At 37.0% G+C, this 18,512-nt stretch overlaps 1 long non-coding RNA gene across 1 annotated transcript in view; it reads left to right on the forward strand.

The window, feature by feature from the left end:
* The first annotated feature begins 1,269 nt into the window (after positions 1-1,269).
* Positions 1,270-18,512, forward strand: part of LOC308631118 — a 28,725-nt gene continuing 11,482 nt past the window's right edge. Inside the window, exons 1-2 of the long non-coding RNA XR_014018112.1 lie at positions 1,270-1,354; positions 9,307-9,385. This is a non-coding gene — a long non-coding RNA (uncharacterized lncRNA). The remainder of the gene's footprint in view (positions 1,355-9,306; positions 9,386-18,512) is intronic.

An 18,512-nucleotide genomic window follows, 5' to 3' on the forward strand; every position in this document is an offset into this window, starting at 1 on the left:
TTTTGTGTTTTTCTTCATTCTCTTATAATGTGTTCAGGGTCTCTGGCCTAAATAGCTATCGGACTGGTCTCTGTTTTAAGTGTGAAATAAACAATGGAAGGACACTCACGAGTCCCCATAAATCTGGGAATGGACTGGGCAGAGGGCACCAAAAATTCCCCAAATTATGGAAATTGCATTGACTGTCTTCCCAATGGTTCCAATACTTCAATTAAAAGCCCTTTGCCTTGACTAGCTCAAAATATTTTTAAATAAAGTTGAAAAAGAAAAAGTATAAGAAATATAGAGTGCTGGGGATATAACTCAGTGGAGAGTACTTGGCAAGCATGAGGCTCTGGGTTTGATCCCCAGCACTGCAAAACATAAAAAAATAGGAAACAAAACTAGTTCCAGTGATGGTTAAGACTGAAGAAACAATTGACACTTAAAAGAAAGAGGACTTTAGACATACAGGCACAGTGGAATTGTTTTAATCAACATTTCATGCAGCAGCTCTGCATGGCCTTCCCATTTCTCAATAGCTTTGATTTGTGGAAATAATGGTTATGTAATTTCCACACATTGTGCTCCAATCACAGCATGTAGGCTACAATAAAAAGAAAACAACTAACCGTACTTGAAGCTGGAGAGTTTGATAAGGTTTTCTTTTTACTTCATGAAGTTTTTTTAACGTGGTATTTTTCTAAGGCAACTGAAATGTTCCTACTAATCTTAAGCAGGTAGATATGAGTGCAGCAAGGTGGTCTCATTTTCTTAAAGGTATCTATAGCAGTGACAATGATTAATCTAGTTGTAAAATATTAACAAAAAACAAACTATTTTGGACTATAAAAATCCCACAGTTAACAGATTGTTAGTCTTTCCTCTTAAAAAAAAAAAAAAAACCCTCTATGCCATCTGTTTACAAAAGATGAGAAATGTTGAAGAAAATTATTTCCCTTAGGGCATAATGCTCCAGCCATTCAGAGAGAGGTCTCTGGCATTTTTAATAAGGATTTGGTACAAGGATGGAGACAGCATCAGGACTGCAGAGTCATTGGCCAGGAAAAACAAAAATGACTTCCCCCCGGTGCCCTATTTTAGTTTTATTCTTTGAACTTCCAAGAGTTTATTTATTGTTGTTGTTATTATTATTTTTAATTTGGCACAGACTGTTTCAAAAATCATCTTGGTTCCCTTTTTTGAAGTGTGTTTTTTTTTTAATTGTTGAGACGATTTCTAAAGTGCTCCACCTCCACCACCTGTCATCAGATGGGGGCTGCGGCTGGGAGAACGCTCATCCTCCTGAGAGCAGCTGTGGACTGAATGGTGAAGGGCAGCAGCCACCGGAGCAGAGGCAGGCACAGGTTTGAAGGTAGGTGGCAACACGATGTCGAAACATAAAAATAGCCAAGCAGTAGATCAGTGAGAAATTTTCATAGCTAAGTATACCTGAAGAACTGCAACTAATTTATTAAATCTTAATTCTCTCAAAAGGATTTCCCCCCTTGGTTGCATATACAATTCTGGGAAATTTTCCTCTTCTCACCTAGTCATTTCTATGTGATTAATGGTAAGATGGTCACTCGTCACTAGATGGCATTGTGCAGTGTTCCTTGACAGCAGTAATTTAGCAAAGTTACTGCTTGGGTCATTTTTCAATATATTCTTCTTCAGTATGGATCTTGAGAATCTAACTCTGATCCTAGGGTTTGGGAGTATAGCTGGGTGGTAGAGCACAGCCCTGCGTTCAAGCTCCAGCACTACCAGATTAAATAAGTAAATAAATCTGATCCTGGATATTTCACCTCTGTATGTTTTGTGGAATTGATATTGTAAAATTTCTATCTTATTTAATATTGTTTTTCCTCAATGTATCTCCTAATACATGAACCCAACATATATTAGTCTTAAATCAATAATAAATGTATTCTTCCTTTACATTTTCTTTCAAGTCTTGTATACAAATATATACTTATAGAGGCTTTGCAGAAATAAGTGTGGGGGGGTCATTGGGGATTGAAATCAGGGCTTTGCTCATGTTAGGTATGTGCTGTACCACTGATATCCACACCCCCAGAAATAAAGCAAAGGTCAATACACCTAGTATCTCTACCTAAGCATTCCATAGGAGAAAACACACACACACACACACACACACACACACACATATATGAACACTTGCTTTGACTAAGCATGGCCAATTGAAATCTAATCATGGATAAGCTATGCATATGGAATAACATAAAAATGATCAGTTCATGCTTTGATAAAGCTGTGGAATTTATAAAGGTTATATAACAGCCATGAATAGGAAAACTGATGTAAATATAATGAGTTTATGGTCACAGTCTTGTATTCTTCCAGGTATGACAGGGAATTACGACCACTTTCATTTGTTGTTTCTCAATAAATCTTATAATACTGAAGAATAAATTCTAATGTCTATGTTGTCAATTAGAAAAATTTTTCTAAATTATAAGTTTTTCTCGGGGCTGGGGATGTGGCTCAAGCGGTAGTGCGCTCGCCTGGCATGTGTGCGGCCCGGGTTCGATCCTCAGCACCACATACAAAGATGTTGTGTCCTCCGATAACTAAAAAATAAATATTAAAATTCTCTCTCTCTCTCTCTTTAAAAAAAATTTTTTAAAAAAATTATAAGTTTTTCTAAATTATAATTACAACTGAGAACTTGTAATTAATCATGGATGACAAGATGTATTATTTGGGGCCTGGTGTGGTGGCACACATCTGTAATCCCAACTACTTGGGAGGCTAAGGCAGGAGAATTGCAAGTTCAAGGCCAGCCTGGGTAACTTAGCAAGAACCTGTCTCAAAATAAAAATTAAATGGGCTGGGGATGTAGCTTAGTGGTAGAGTGCTTGCCTAGCCTGTGTGAGGCCTTGAGTTCAATTCCTAGTGTCACACACACACACAAAAAAGTGGAATGATAAGATGGCAGATAAATAGATAAATGATGAATAGATGAATGATAGCATCTAATACACTACTTGATATTCTAAATAGTTCTCTATAATCTGTAATATTTGGACTAGGTTTGTAGCTCAGGGTAGAGTACAGGCAAGACCCTGGGTTCTATTCCCAACACCAATATATTGATCTTCTATTTTCATTTACTTAATATATGAAAAAATGTTTCTCTGCTTTAATTTGCTTTTTTATTTTTTATTTCATTCATTCATTCATTCAACAAACATTAACTGAACACTTTCTTTAGATTCAAAGAGATAATAGGACACTAAGTTTGCCCTCAAAAATCTTTTAGTCTTTTATGTCTTTCCACAAACATGAAGTAAATATCAGAATCCTTTATGGGAGAAGGAAAAAGGGAGGGTAAAGAAAGAAATGTAATGCAAATAATCTTCGGTGAGGATATTAGATGTGTGGATTTGATCATAGTTCTGCTACTAATTCATGCTATCATTCAGGACCTCCCTCAATGTACCTTCAAATGAAATAATTTTACATGGAAGTGACTTATAAACTGTAAAACACTTTTAAAATTTAACTTTTAAAGTCTTTTTAATTCCTTCCCATAAGAATCCCACATTTTTTAAATAGAACTTTGATCCTGCAATCAATGCTTCTTCCCTTTAAATTTTCCCTTCTATTTCAAAAGTCAGCAGCATAAATAAAATCCATTAAATTTCCAACTCATCTTGTAAAACAAAAGTGGGCAGCCAAGCACCATGATCTTGGAGAGACAGGCAGAAGGCCTAACTCCATGTCCTATGATCGAATTGAACTAAAGCACAGAGACGGTGCAGATCCCCTTTCCTCTTCTACTCTAAATCAGCAGCTGATTTCCTACTGCTGCTTTAGGTTTTTGTAGTGAAAAATAGAATTTCAAGAAAATTTTATCACAATGACATATGTGGGATGATCTCTTTTGAGTTTCCTTCTGATCCCAGGAGTTTACCTCATCAATACTTGTATGGCAAGAAAAAAAAATTCTAGTTGATAACTGGATTAGGAAAATCAGACTATATCCTAGATAATATCTATTCTCATATTCATTTAATAGTTCCGCAAAATGGTTATTTTTCACTAAGGCAAGTCATATCTTAATCTACTATAGGTAAATCAGAAAACTTTTCTTTTTCCACAGATTGTGTACAGAAATCGTTATGTAAAGAACAACAAACTCAAATGTATTTAAGACCACAAATAAAGATCCATGCAAAGGTGTGTCCCTGGAGAGATCTTTGACTGGATCTAGGTATATAGAGAGAGGTGCTTTATCTTAAATTTTCTGATCCATTATGTGAGGATTTTGTCTTTTACTTCATTACTGCATTAGGCTGTATTTGTAGTAGGATGACAGCTTACCTGTAAAGATTAACTACTAATTAAGCATTTGGGCTGAAACTTCCCTTAATTTATTGTCAGATCTTCATTTGAAATAGTCTCATTTCATTAAGAAAAGGGGAAAAGCAGCTTGGATTCATTCTACCTGTAAAAAAAAAAAAAATGATTTCCCTGTACTTATTTTGAATGATTATCATTCTAGAATATTTGTCTACCATCAGACATGAGCTATGAGGAAACTTAGAAGATGGAAATGAACGTTTCAAGACCAAGATACCTATTATTTCCTGACTTTCCCTTCACTATTCGGGTTTATGACATTCTTCTCTTTTTTCAAAATATTATTTCAAGGCAACAAATATTATAAGAATGACTTATTAGTATTCGTGCACAAAGAACCAGTGAATTCTACTTCCCCAGTCTCAAAGACCACAGCACTTGAGCTTTTCATCATCAGTATATTTGAATGAAGTGACTGTCTCCCTCATGAAAGCATATATATTCAATTTCACCACAGACAAAACTTGTCCAGAAAGAACTAGAGATTTAAAAAAAGATATTTTTGGAAAATGTACTGAGGCTTTTCTCTAAATATAAAATGTCATTTCATCAGTGATGGTCATTTTTTAACCACATATGACAAAAGATCACAGATGCTCATAAAAAAATCTAAAAGGAATGTAATGTTATTCTCTTCTGAAATGGCTAAGTATCTTTCCTTTAAACTGTTTTGAAAAAGAAAAACAAACTTTACCACTTTGAAGAAAATGCAGGAAGCCATATGGTCCCACCCAAAATTCCTACATGTAAAATGTCCTCATGGGGAAAGGGTTCAAGGTGTTTTTGAGAACAGAACTTTAATGTTTCTGCCTATTAACAATGGTACTTCCTGTTTTGACCTTTCACTATACTGACGCTATCAAGAAAGTATATTATGGACTTCTCCTTTTTGCCCAATAAAGACCTATTCTCTCACTATGTGTATAGAGTTCAAAGTGAACATTGCCACTACTCAGTTCTCCTGGGGCCTTATTAATTGATCTGTGGTAACCCAACAAGGTTGGAATGTCAATAATTTATAGTTACCTAGTGGTGAGCCTGGTATTGAAGTCAGCAGACTGTGCAATATTCCTCTGTTCAAATGTGCATGAAGCTACATGTTGTCTCTAAACAGCCCCTATGTTTTACTAAAAAATATTAACAACCTCTAACAGATTAGTACTCAGTGATCTCTTTCTAAGCCATCTTCTTTAAAACAATGAGAGGAAGTCTGGGGTTTTAGCTCAGTGATAGAGCACTTGCCCAACATGCCCAAGGCCCTGGGTTTGATGCCCAGTACTGAAAAAAAAAAAGACAAGAAAAACTTACTAGGTGATACTTTTTTCAGGAAACTGAGACTTAAGGATCACTTGAGCCCAGGAATTTGAGACCAACAAAAACTGCCTGGGCACCCTTGAGTTCAATCCAGGTACCAAAAAAAAAAAAAAAAAATCCCCATCCCTCCACCCCACCCCCATACTCCCACCCCACCCCCACCCCCAACCCCACCACCACCCCAGCCAAAAAAACAACAAAAAGGAAACAATCTTGGAATTTATCCTTCAATTCTTGAGGGAAATTATGTATCCCTATGCCATAGAAAAGCAATTTATTGGCTATCTTTTGTAAATTTTATAATATATTTTCTTATATAAATACATATTATTAATGTACAAATTAAATTAAATACACATAAATATAAATATCAGGCAAACCTAAATAGCTGCTTCCTTTACAATATTTCAGTAATTTGAATATACTATAAAAATAAATTCCTTCAGGCATTTACTACTTTCACTGATGATTTATGTAAGACCTAGTTAAAAATTTTTTTGAACTTCATATGTTTTAGATGCAGAGTCAGATTTTTGCCCAAATGATACTAAACAATAAAACATTTGCTAGAACAGAAGATGAGCAAAACATCCTCAAAGGATACTATTGATGTTGCTAAAATTGCTAATCCCATTTGGAAATCTGTGCAACTTGATGAGCAGATGCACAAAAGATATTAGTGGGAGATCTGAGATAACCACAGATAATTAGAAAAGTCAGTTCTTTGCAGAATGCATTCTGGAGCAGAAATGTTTTAGATGCAGAAGATTTTCTGGCACAATAATTAAAATAACTACATTTTTTGACCATTTCTATAAATTTATAAACTAAAATAACAATGAATAATTGTCAAAAGCTAATATTTTCTACTTCTTCCAAAACCATACTTCTTCCAAAACCACACTAAAATTGTCTCTAAAAATGATCACCAATACATGTTTTCTTTAATCTTGAATTTTTATTTTTATTTCTTTCCTACCAATAAACAAATGATAAATCAATTTTCTTGATTCATTATCAATACTGGACAGGTCAGAGAATTAGAACAAAGGTAAATTAATTTTTTGGTTGTTTATTTTGCTTATTTGTTTGTTTTGGTACTGGGAATTGTTTGAATTGGTACAGGTAAAGCCCAGAGGTGCTTCATCACTGAGCTACATCCCCAGCCCTTTTTATTTTTTATTTTGAGACAGAGCCTCACTAAGTTCCTGAGGCTAGTCTCAAATTTATGATCCTCCTGGCTCAGCTTCCTAAGTCACTGGAACTACAAGTGTGGGTCACTAGACCCAACACTAAATAAATTTTTAAAACCCTTTATAAATAAAATATATTATGCAACCACAATAATCCATTAAATTCAAGCTACTGTATATCTACGATCACTTTTTTCTCTAAAAATCAGTGCTTAACAGGTCCAGTTTTAGATGTTTAGGACTTAAGAGTAGTAACTGGGGAGTCAGATGTTCTGAATTTTAGTTATAGGATAGTAGTACCACTCATTAGTATCTTCAGTAAGACAAATTTACTCTAGTAGGCACTAATTTTCCCCTTTATTAAATGACAATGATAATACACTGAACTTCATACACTTGCTTAGATTAAATGAGATAATATATGTAAAGTACCTACTGCAAAGTCTGGGACATAGTAGGCATGCTGTAAAATTACTAGTTGCAATACGTCAATATAATGCAATAATTCTGGCAATGCTAGGCGCAATGGCTCACGCCTGTGATCTTAGCAGCTTAGGAGGCTGAGACTGGAAGATGGCAAATTCAAAGCCAGCCTCAGCAGCTTAGCAAGGCTAAAATTTTAAAAGATAATAATGATTTTTAAAAAATAATGATAATAATTTAAATTTTTTTTTTAAAAAAGCAGGGGGTGGGGATGTGGCTCAGTGGTAAATTGCCCCTGGACTAAATCCCCAGTTCTCCCCCCACAACAAATAACACCAACAATAATGTTGTTGATAATGACCATAATGAGGCCTGTTCTACAGGAGTTCTAAACTTCCTCCTGAGGTTTCTAGTTTCATGTGGGACTAAGAGGCAAGCCCCAGAATGAACCTCTCCTGTTCTTCTTGAGAACACAATATTTATGTAGAAGTGAAATCTTTGAATTTCACTTTCCTGTTGCCGACATCTTCATACCTCACTTGTTGTTTATGTAGGGAGGTGTGTAGACCTGAAGAAGGAAAAGGGATGCCTGAATATTCGGGAACCACTTTTGAAGGGGGAGAATCCAGAAAGTCAGTATGTTTTATGTGACACTTGTTCTGTTGGCACTGAAAACTACCTAACAGAGGGCTGAGAATTATCACTTTAAGGATGCAAATTTTAAGATATCTCATATCTCAAGTATACACTAAGAACCCTGGGGCTGAGAGTGTTTCTCTTCCCTAAGCATGCACAAGGCCCTGGGTTCAATACTTGGCTCCACAAAAAAAAAATGAAATAAGAATACCAGCCGGAAACAAATACCTGTAATCACAGCAACTCAGGAGGCTGAGGCAGGAGGATCTCAAGTTCAATGCCAGTGCATTTAATTTAGCAACACCCTGTCTTAAAATCATTTTAAAAAAATATTTTATTTAACTATGTAATGTTTTGAACGACCAACAATAAAAAAAAAATAAAATAAAAAAAAGAAAAAAATATTTTATTTAGTTGTAGATGGATAGAATACATTTATTTTATTCGTTTATTTTTATGTGGTGCTGAGGATGGAAACCAATGCCACATGTGCTAGGTAAGCACTCTACCACTAAGCTAAAGCCCCAGCCCTTAAAATAATTTATTTTTAAAGGGCTGGGTGGGGGCTGGGGATATAGCTCTGTTGGTAGAGTGCTTGCCTCAAATGCACAAGGCCCTGGGTTTAATCCCCAGCACCACAAAAAAAAAAAAAAGGAAAAAGGACTGGGAGATGTAGCTCAGTGGTAGAACACTCCAGGAACAATCGCCAGTACCATAAAATAGATAGATATCGGGATAGATAGATAGATAAGAAAAGTGTTGGGAAAAAGTATAACGGCAGCCGCACCCCAGGAAAAAAAACCCCAACATGGCGCCTAAGGACCTTCTCTTCCTATTTTCCCCTTTTTTCACTGGCGGGAAAAGTTCCCGCCAGTATGAACTCTCCCGATGGCGCTAATTTCAAATCTCGCTGGCAGGAAACCTTAGCCCCAATAAGAACTAATTTCGTGGGCTCCGCAACTGACATCTGGAGGAACTTACCAAAAAACGAGTGACCCATCATTTACCTAAGCCCTGCCATCTCTCCTTAGATATAAGCCCACAGCCTTTTGTAATAAAGTGGAACTCTCCCCGGAAAATTGTCTTTCGTGGAGGAATTCTTTCAAAAAGAATAAAAGAGTCTGTCGAATTTTATAAAATTATAAGGTGGAGTTTGGAAGTTCAGGAACAAAAGATCTTTGTTAAGAAAAAGAGAATTAAGAGGTTATAAAAATCACAAAAGCTAAAAATGTGCTGTAGGTTAGAATTTGATAGGGGTCCATTGGGATGCTGATTAGGAACCAAACCCCTCCTTAAAATACCAGCATAAGATACCTTAGACTGTGGCAAACTGACACCATTTTAACCTCTAATCCATTCTCTCTTTACCTAGAAAGAGACATTTATTTAAGGGAAAGCAGAGTTGCATCCTTTGCTTTGGACTTGGAGCACCTTGAAGAGCTGTGGCCAGGGTAAGTCTTCTTCCATTCAACCTTCCCTAGTGTTAAGGCATATTTTGGTTGAGATCATGGAAAGGATGTTAAGGGCCCCCTATGACATGGCTTTGTATTTCCCTATTTGCCATTTTATTTTATTTTATTTTATTTTATTTTATTTACTTAGTACCAGGGGTTGAACCCAGGGGTGGGCCACATCCCCTTCCTCCTTCATATATATATATATATATATATATATATATATATTTTTTTTTTTTTTTTTTTTTTTTTTTTTTTGAGACAAAGATATCATGGGAGAAGAGATGTCTCTGGGAAGGGTCCGAGGAGTTCCGAGGGAAGGAAAGGAGGATCTCAGCTCAGATCTAGCAGGGTTCTTGCCATATGTGATGGAAAAGAATTCCAGCACTAGCCAGACAAAGGCACAGGCAGAGGTTTATCTAGGAAGGTAGATTCACATTCAAGGGAGAATGAGGCTGTCTCAAGGATGAGAAGCAGCCCTGACTTGGGCTGGGGGTCCAATACTTGGGCTGTATCAGGGGCCAGACTGGAAGTGGATCCAGGCTGGAGCCGCACAATTTCGCGCCATTTTTCTCTGCATTTGTGTATTTCCCTCACCTTACAAGGGCATGTTGCTCAAGATTTACAGCTATGCTTTGTACATCTCAATGGCGCGTGGATGGGTGTTTCCTTTAAGATTCACTATTTCTCTTTCTTTATCCTAAGTCCTTATCAGAGGGTCTTGCTAAATTGTGGAGGCTGGCTTTGAACTTGCTATCTCCTGCCTCAGTCTTCTGAGTCACTAGGTTTACAGGAATGCATCATCGCACGGGATCTCTTTACTATTTTAACTTGATGTCAGTCAACCAAGATTCAAGAATGGCCAAGTGCTTCTAGGGAATTCATGGAATATTTTGTTGAAGACATAAACTTGAATTTCTACAAATAGAAACTCAATACCTAATGAGAAACTGTACCGACTCTGAAATTGAGTCATGTACCTTGTCCCCTTCCTTCTCTCTTCCAACTCTTTTTCTCGCTAAGCAACTCAGTGAGACCCTGTCTCTAATAAAATACAAAATAGGGCTGGGGATGTGGCTCAGTTATCACATGCCCCTGAGTTCAATCCCCAGTACCACCCCAAGAAAAAAACCCAACCCCTTTTCTCATGTTCTCAGCAGAATAACAAAACTAGGAACTAAGTCTAGTAAAGAATATAAGTATTCAGTACTCAGAAAGATGAATTGTTGGTGTTGTTATATACACAATGAATCATTAATTTGGAGTTTTGAATTGGTAGATCTGTGTTTTTAAAAGCAATTCAGTCAGGCATAGTATACACCTGTGATCCCAGCCACTGGAGAAACTAAGGCAAAAGGATTGTAAATTTGAGGCTACCTTTTAACATGACCCTGTCTCAAAAGGAAAAATGAAAAGGGCTGGGAATGTAATGAAGCTCGGATAGAGTGTCCCTGGGTTCAATCCCTAATACCAAGGAGGCACAAGATGATCTTAACAGGGCTGGGTGGGGCTCAGCAGTAGAATGCTTGCCTAGCCCACATGAGGCCCTGGGTTTGATCCTCAGCACCACATAAAATAAATAAATAAAATAAACTAGAAATAAAAAATAAAAACATTAAAAAAGAAGATCTTAACTACTTGTTAAATAGTCTAACATAAGCAATTTTCAGCAAAATTTTCATACTAATCAGAAAAATTGAATTAGTGAATTGTAGCATCAGTTAAAAATGCGATGAGGAAGATATACAGCTAGCATGACCTTATGTCTTAGAATTGATCCTTAATACCAAAATATTAATAGAATAGAAATAGAAATATATTCAGAAGAATCAAGGCACAAACTGACCACTAGATATTTTCTTACTCTACATGTAGCATTGAGAAGGAACAATACAAAGCTGAGTGTGGTGGCTGCACACCTGCAATCATCCCAGGTATTAATCATCCTTATTTTTATTTTGAGATACTAGAGATCACAAATTCAAGACCAGACTCCCCCATTTTAGGGAGATCCTGTCTCCAAACAAAATAAAAAAGGCTGGTATGTAGCTTAGTGGTAGAGCATTTGCCTAGCGTGCATGAGGCCTTTGCTTCAATCCTTAGTATCACAAGAAAAAGAAAAAAACAAAATAAAAAGAAAGGAAAGGATAGATTCCTATTGCAAAAACACTTTTATGAAATGATGAAGTAGAATGAATAGTAAGTGAATAATATAAAGGGAAATTAGCAGGGGCAAGGAATAATGAAAATAAATACAAGTACCTTTCCATGTGGGGTAAAACACGCATGTTAAAACATTTTAAAAGTCTGTACAGTTTTCATGATGCTGGCTTTACAGGTTGAAGAGGTAAAGATAATTCAAATATGCCAGGCATGGTGACACACATCTGTAAACCCAGCTGAGACAGGAAGATCTGGAGTTCAAAGCCTGCCTTAGCAAAGGTGAGGTGCTAAGCAACTCAGTGAGACCCTGTCTCTAAATAGAATACAAAATAGGGAGGGCTGAGGATGTGGCTCAGTGGTCAAGTCCCCCTGAGTTCAATCCCTAGTACAAAAAAAAAAAAAAAAAGATAATTCAAAGACAAATTATATGATACAAAGTCAAAGTTCTGGTTATTAAATGGTACTGGGGAATTATTATGAGCATGGAAAATAGGTAAAAAAAACTCTAATTCTGATTAGTATTTTATATTATATGCTAGAATTGCTCTGTGCTCTTTGTTGTTGTTTTGTTTCTTTTTCTTTCTTTTTTTTTAAGATGTTACACCTTAAGATTAACTATAGCAAGAGTACAATTTTAAAGATAAAAGAAAATTACTTACAGGCCCAGACACATCTGTAAGCATTTGGGGTCAGTGCCAACTTTGAAGTGTACTGGAGGGTGTCCACTCCCAGGGATAGAAGCTGGGCTCCGGGCTACTGGAAGAGCTGAAGTGTGAATTAACTCTGTGGGTGCAAATCCTCTTCCAACTTGAAACACCTGTCAGCTTCCCTGTGTAGGTGGTCCATCCCACATTTACATTTCCAAATACTTCTCTCTCAGAACATATACAATTTAGAGGGTTAAAACTTTCAGGAAAAATATTCAGGAACTGGAGACCAGGAGTAGCCTTATGGAAATCTGCATGATAATTGTGCTATTTTCTGAAAGAAAGCAGCCAAATAAACATGCTAAATAAAACTAATATCTGGAAAACATCAGTAATTAAGGATGCTGGTAATTTTCCAATTTACCTTACTCTCTGTTCAGAACTATTCAGGGTCTCATTTCTACAGAGCTTCGATGAGATTATTTTATTACACATGATGTGAATCTTGAAGAGATTTGTTTTTCTTTTGTTGATGTGGGCATTTCTGCATGGATCCCAATCCTCAAGCTGTTTCACAATACAATAACTTTAACAATTTAAAAGATTAAGTTTATGGGTTATCTTTTTTTGCTTACTCTGTATAGCTGAGTTTTGTCATTCCTCTCTAATACACATGGTGGTGTAGTCTTTCTCTTTCTTTCATTTGTTCTTTCTTTCTCTTTCAAAATAATTTGAAATAATATAAATAATAACCACATAATAATTGTACATATTCATGGGGTGCAATGTCGATGTTTTGATACATATTTATGATGGATAAAGATCAAACTAAAGATCAAATCAGGTTAATCAACATATTTACCACCTGAAATATTTATCATTTCTTCGTGCTAGTAATATTCAAAAATCCTTATTTTTATTTTGAGGTACTAGAGATTGAATTTAGGGGCACTCTACTTCTGAGCTATATGCCCAGCCTTATTTATTTATTTATTTAGGTACCAGGGATTGAACTCAGGGGCACTTAACTAGAGTCATATCCCCAGCCCTTTCTTGTATTTTATTTAGAGATGGGGTCTCATTGAGTTGCTTAGGGCCTCACTAAGTTGCTGAGGCTGGCTTTGAAATCATGATCCTTCTGCCTCCACCTCCTGAGCCACTAGGATTGAACACCACCGGCTATTTTATTTTGAGATAGAGTCTCCCTAAATTGCTAAGACTGACCTCCAACGTGCAATCTTCCTGCCTCAATCTCCTTAGCTACCAGGCCTAAAATCCTTCCTTCTAGTTATTTTCAAATACGCAGTAAACTATTGTTAATAACAGTTACCTCACTATGCCATAGAAGACTAGAACTTAACCCTCCCATGTAACTACATTTCTGCATTTTAGAAGCTCTTTTTCTACCTTCTTCCCCTGCCACCTTTCCCAGCCTTGCTGACCTATTTTACTTTCCACTTTTATGAGATCAATTTTTTAGCTTTCAAATATGAATGAGAACATGCAGTGTTTGTCTTTCTGTGCCTGGCTTATTTCATTTAACATAATATCCTCCATTACCATCCATGATGCTGTAATGACAGGATTTTAAGACTGGATAATATTCCATTATTATGTATGCACACCACATTTGCTTCATCCATTCATCTGTCAATAGCTTGGTTGTTTGTCTGTCTTGGGTATTGTGCATAGTGCTGATTTCCTTTCCTTTGGCTGTGTACTCTTTTTGATAACCTCAAACGGAGTTTAGGCCATTGGATTATTTCACTCAAGTCTCTGTTGCCTCTTTTCTCAGGAAACCAGCCAAAGGCACCTCTGAGGCCAGGAATTACTACCTCTCAGCTTCCTTTCCTTTTGCTAAGGTTGTCTCTTCTTCAACTCAAGTTTTGTATTTCCAGCCTCCTATATTCCTCTTTTTTTTAATTCCCAGAAACTGAGTACTTCTCAGTTCCCATAAGTCAACACTGAAATGTTCATAGTTTAGGAAATAGCATACAGAAATAGAGCTGTGTGTAATAGGAGAAGTATGACTTGCTGTAAGTAAATAGCCTATTGTTTGCTGTGAAACTCAAAAGATTGCCGGTTCCCCCAACTGAAGGGCTAGGTGTGTGAGAGGTGAGGCACAGACACAGCACACACTGTATGCAGGGTCTGAAAGACAACAATGGGCTGCAGTGTTCAGGCCCTTGTCAGAAGCTCCCTGCCTGCAGCAGCAGCAAGACTAGCAGACCAACAGGTATTTTGCCCGGTTTGCCTAAATTTTAAAATCTACCATAGATGCCTTCAAAATGAGATACTTGCAGCCTTCTAGGGCCTTCTAGTATTGGGTAGTTGATTCTAAAAGTCTTCCAAAGGAGACAATGTTAGCATTCCTTTCCTTTTTTTCTTATGATAATAATAAATTTAAGGCTAAAACCTGACCCAGAGATGAGTTATTTCTGGCTTACCATCTTTTTTGGCCAAATGCCTTGTTTGAACCTGATGTTTCTATTTGTTGTTGTTTGTTTTGTTTTGTTGGGGGTGGTTGGTACTGAGGATTTAAACCCAGTGGCACTTTACCACTCAGCCACATCCCCAGTCCTTTTTATTTTTTATTTTGAGACAGGGTCTTGCTAAGTTGCCTAGGGTCTTGCTAAATTGCCGAGGCTGACCTCAGTTTGCAAATCCTCCTGCCTCAGCCTCCCCAGTCAACTGGGATTACAGGAATGTGCCACCACGCTCAGCTTCTGATTTTTCTAGATGTACAAACTGAAGAGTTGGAACACAGGGAAAGAGAGAGAGCATTGTTTTGCTTTTCTCTGAAACTCTGGTTTATATATATACAAATAAAACCAAAGGAAACGGTGGTGTTTACACATAAGGTACTCTGGAATTGTGTAGAAGATCAAGGGTTCTCAGATGTCAAAGAAGGCCCTAGAACAGAAAACCTAATATCAAAGGTCGTGCCTTCAGAGCAAAAGTTCAGGGTGAAGCGAGGTTTGGGTACCTGCCAGGCCAGCACTATTTCTCTCTGTTCTTCCTAGATTCATTTGTTTATTTATTTACAGTGCAGGGGATTGAACCCAGGACCTTGCACATTCTAGACAAGTACTCTATGATTGAGCTACATCCAAATCCCTTCTCAGACTTTAGACACTCAAGTGGGATGGTGTCTTGTGAGCAGTTGCTAAAAGGAAAAGCAGTTGCTTTGGGTTGAAGGGAGTAGAAAGATTAAATCTGAAGGAACCAGAATTCACCCTCTGAAAGGCACAAGCTCTGTGTTATGGTGACCAGCCAAAGCAGTGTTTGTACCTCTGCTAGAACTAGTGCTTGCTTTGCCCTAGCCACAAAAGGCAAGTGGGAAAATACTGTATCTAGTTAGATTCCAAATTCTTGTAAGGTTACAACTGCAATGCCCCCCCCCTCACCCCCACCCCAGTCCTGGGGATTAAACACAGGACCTTGTGCATGTGAGGCAGGCATTCTACCAACTGAGCTATATCCCCAGCCCTGTTGGCTTCTTTTGATAAAAGAAGGTGGGGTATCTTCGTCCATCCAACATATTAAAAAAATATGTAGTACAAAAGTTCAAAAGCCAAATCAAAACTACCTCCTAAAGCAAAATTCTGGCTCCAGGATTTGGGTGAGTTTTCTTTCCTTGATTGCAATCATTTCCAAGAGAGAGGATAACCTCTTTTCCCAGTCTCACTTCTTAAAAAAGAAAAAAAGCAAGTTGAAGCAGAATTAGCAATGACCTTCCTCATCTTGGGATCCAAAGGGTAGGATGGGGCTGTGTTAACACAATGACAGAAACAGGATGGAAACCCTTGTTACTGTTTCTCAGAAGCTAGCCCAGGGGTTGCCATGGTAACGCACCAGCCTATGAGACTATTGTGAGCTTTAGGGTACAATTTTGGGTTACATTCTTAAAAGAACATATCAAGTGTTTGCATTAAAAGAATGAGAAAAGAATCTTTTGGAAGTAAACCAAAACTGGTTTAAGTTACTGATTTGAACTTTTGAAAGCATTAAGTGTCTTGGGAGAAAAAAAACAATAGAAATGTATCAACTAGTAAATCTTGCTAAGCCTGTAGAAGACACATCAGATAGCAAAGCTGAAAGAAAGAATTATAAAGTCAAAAACAATTGGAGCTATTTTGTAATTTAAATATGCACATATTTGGTAAGAATTGGAACTATAAAAGAAATTGTTCTTTGCTCTTAGCTCTCTGCTGTCCCCTTGGGATTACGTGTGGAAGATTCCATGACAGGAGATTTGATCCAGCTATATTTTTGTTCTGAAGTCATTGCTTCTATACATTAAGAGCTTTATTAATTTTTTACAGAAAAGCATACATGAACAAAGTGCTCTTTTAGAACAATTATTCCTGGAAGAAGTTGCTTAACTACATAGGATTCTGCAGTTAAATTCTTGCCTAATGTTTTATGGTAATCTCTAACCTTGCCTCTTTGGCTTTCCAGATTAAATAGAGTACCATGACCTTGTAGGAACAGGGTCTGTACAAATTGTCATGCCTTTTAGAGCTTTACCTTTACTAGAAAATTTTGGGGGAAAATATTATGAAGTAAAATGACAAACTCACAAACTATGTTAAGATGAAACAGAGAACTTGAAGGAAATTATATACATGGGGCAGGACAGATTCTTGCCAGCTCTGCCCTCCCATACAACCCTCTGGTTCTCCCATTTAGTACTTTACAGGAAACTTTGAAAAGCCAGATTCAAGCAATCTCCTGGAATTTCCTGAGGGGGGATCCAAACAGTACAATATATGAGTAGGTCCAAATTACTGCTTAATTTTTTACACTTAGTTTAGGGAATTTTTCACTTGTCATTTTACAGCAATTATAGGGGTGGAGTGTGGGTTAATGTGATTCTAAGTCAGAGGCCAACGATGCTAAATTTGGTTCTTTTTTTTTTTTAAGTTTGCAAACTAAGACTATTTTCCGCTATTTAATGGTTACAAAATTGCAAAACAACAACAACAACAACAAAAAAAACATGACATGTGAAATGATATGAAACTAGAATTTGTGGTATACCTAAAGTTTTCTTGGAACATAGCTACACTTTCATGTATGCATCATCTGGGACTGCTTCTGAACTGTTAGGGCAGAGTTGAATAGGTGCCACAGAGACCATATGGTCAGCAAAACCCAAATATTTACCATCTGGCCCTTTGCAGAAAAAGCTAGACAATCTCTGATATAAAACAGAATCTCTACCTCTGACAAGGTACAGCATAAGTTCTCTAACTATCAAACATTAATCAAATTATATTAATATTCCACAAATGAGACCTGTTCAGATAGGAGTTCACTGTCCTGGTACAGAAACCTAAAAGCACAAAGACCAAGCCTGGTAGTTGACAGTAAAGAAGGGGAAAAGCACAAAAAGAAAATAAGAAATATATGTAAGTAAAAAAGTGCATAAGATATGTCTAAGCAATTTCTTCCAAAGAAAGTAGGAAAGTTTTCAATGGTATTTGCTGTTAGGTTTCTTTTTTATGTCAGAAACCCAAACTCCCTGTTTTCAAGCAAGTGGAAACTGTGGAGACATTTCCACTTAATTAGTGATTTTCTTTCACAGGAACTAATGATCAGTGTGTGCAAGTTCAAGTTCTGACCTTATTTGTCAAGCTGCCTGAGGTTGAATGTGCTGGGAACAGGACAAAAGGAAGCATGGAGATATGAGTCCTGAGACTTCATTCATCTTTGATTAATTGAATCCATGAGAATATCTTTCTGGGCAAATGATAACCTGCTTCCTTTAAACCTAGGAAAGTCATTCTTTTGAATTAAAATTCTCGTCATGATTCTAATTTAACCAAGTGTCTTGTCTCCCTATTAAATCTTGGAAAGTGTCATACTTTTTCTTGGGTCCTGGGAAATCTTTTGTGAAACAGAACAGTTGAAGCCAGGAGCCATGACACATGACTATAATCCCACTATTTAGGAGACTGAAGCAGGAGGATCTCAAGTTCAAGGCCAACCTGTGCAATGTAGTGATACCTTGTCTCAAAATAAAACTTAAGTAGTTTGGGATATAGCTTAGTGGTAGACTGCTTGCCTAGACTGCATGAGGCCCAGGGTTCAATCCCCAATACTGCAAAAATAAAAATAAAAACCTTCTTAAATTTTGCAATTGTACCATTTCCTTTTTTTTTTTTTAAAGAGAGAGTGATAGAGGGAGAGAGAGAGAGAGAATTTTTTAATATTTATTTTTTAGTTCTCGGCGGACACAACATCTTTGTTGGTATGTGGTGCTGAGGATCGAACCCAGGCCGCACGCATGCGAGGCGAGCACGCTACCG

This window comes from Spermophilus citellus (genome assembly GCF_964194105.1).
Source record: "Spermophilus citellus genome assembly, chromosome: 11".
Taxonomy (NCBI): Eukaryota; Metazoa; Chordata; class Mammalia; order Rodentia; family Sciuridae; genus Spermophilus; species Spermophilus citellus.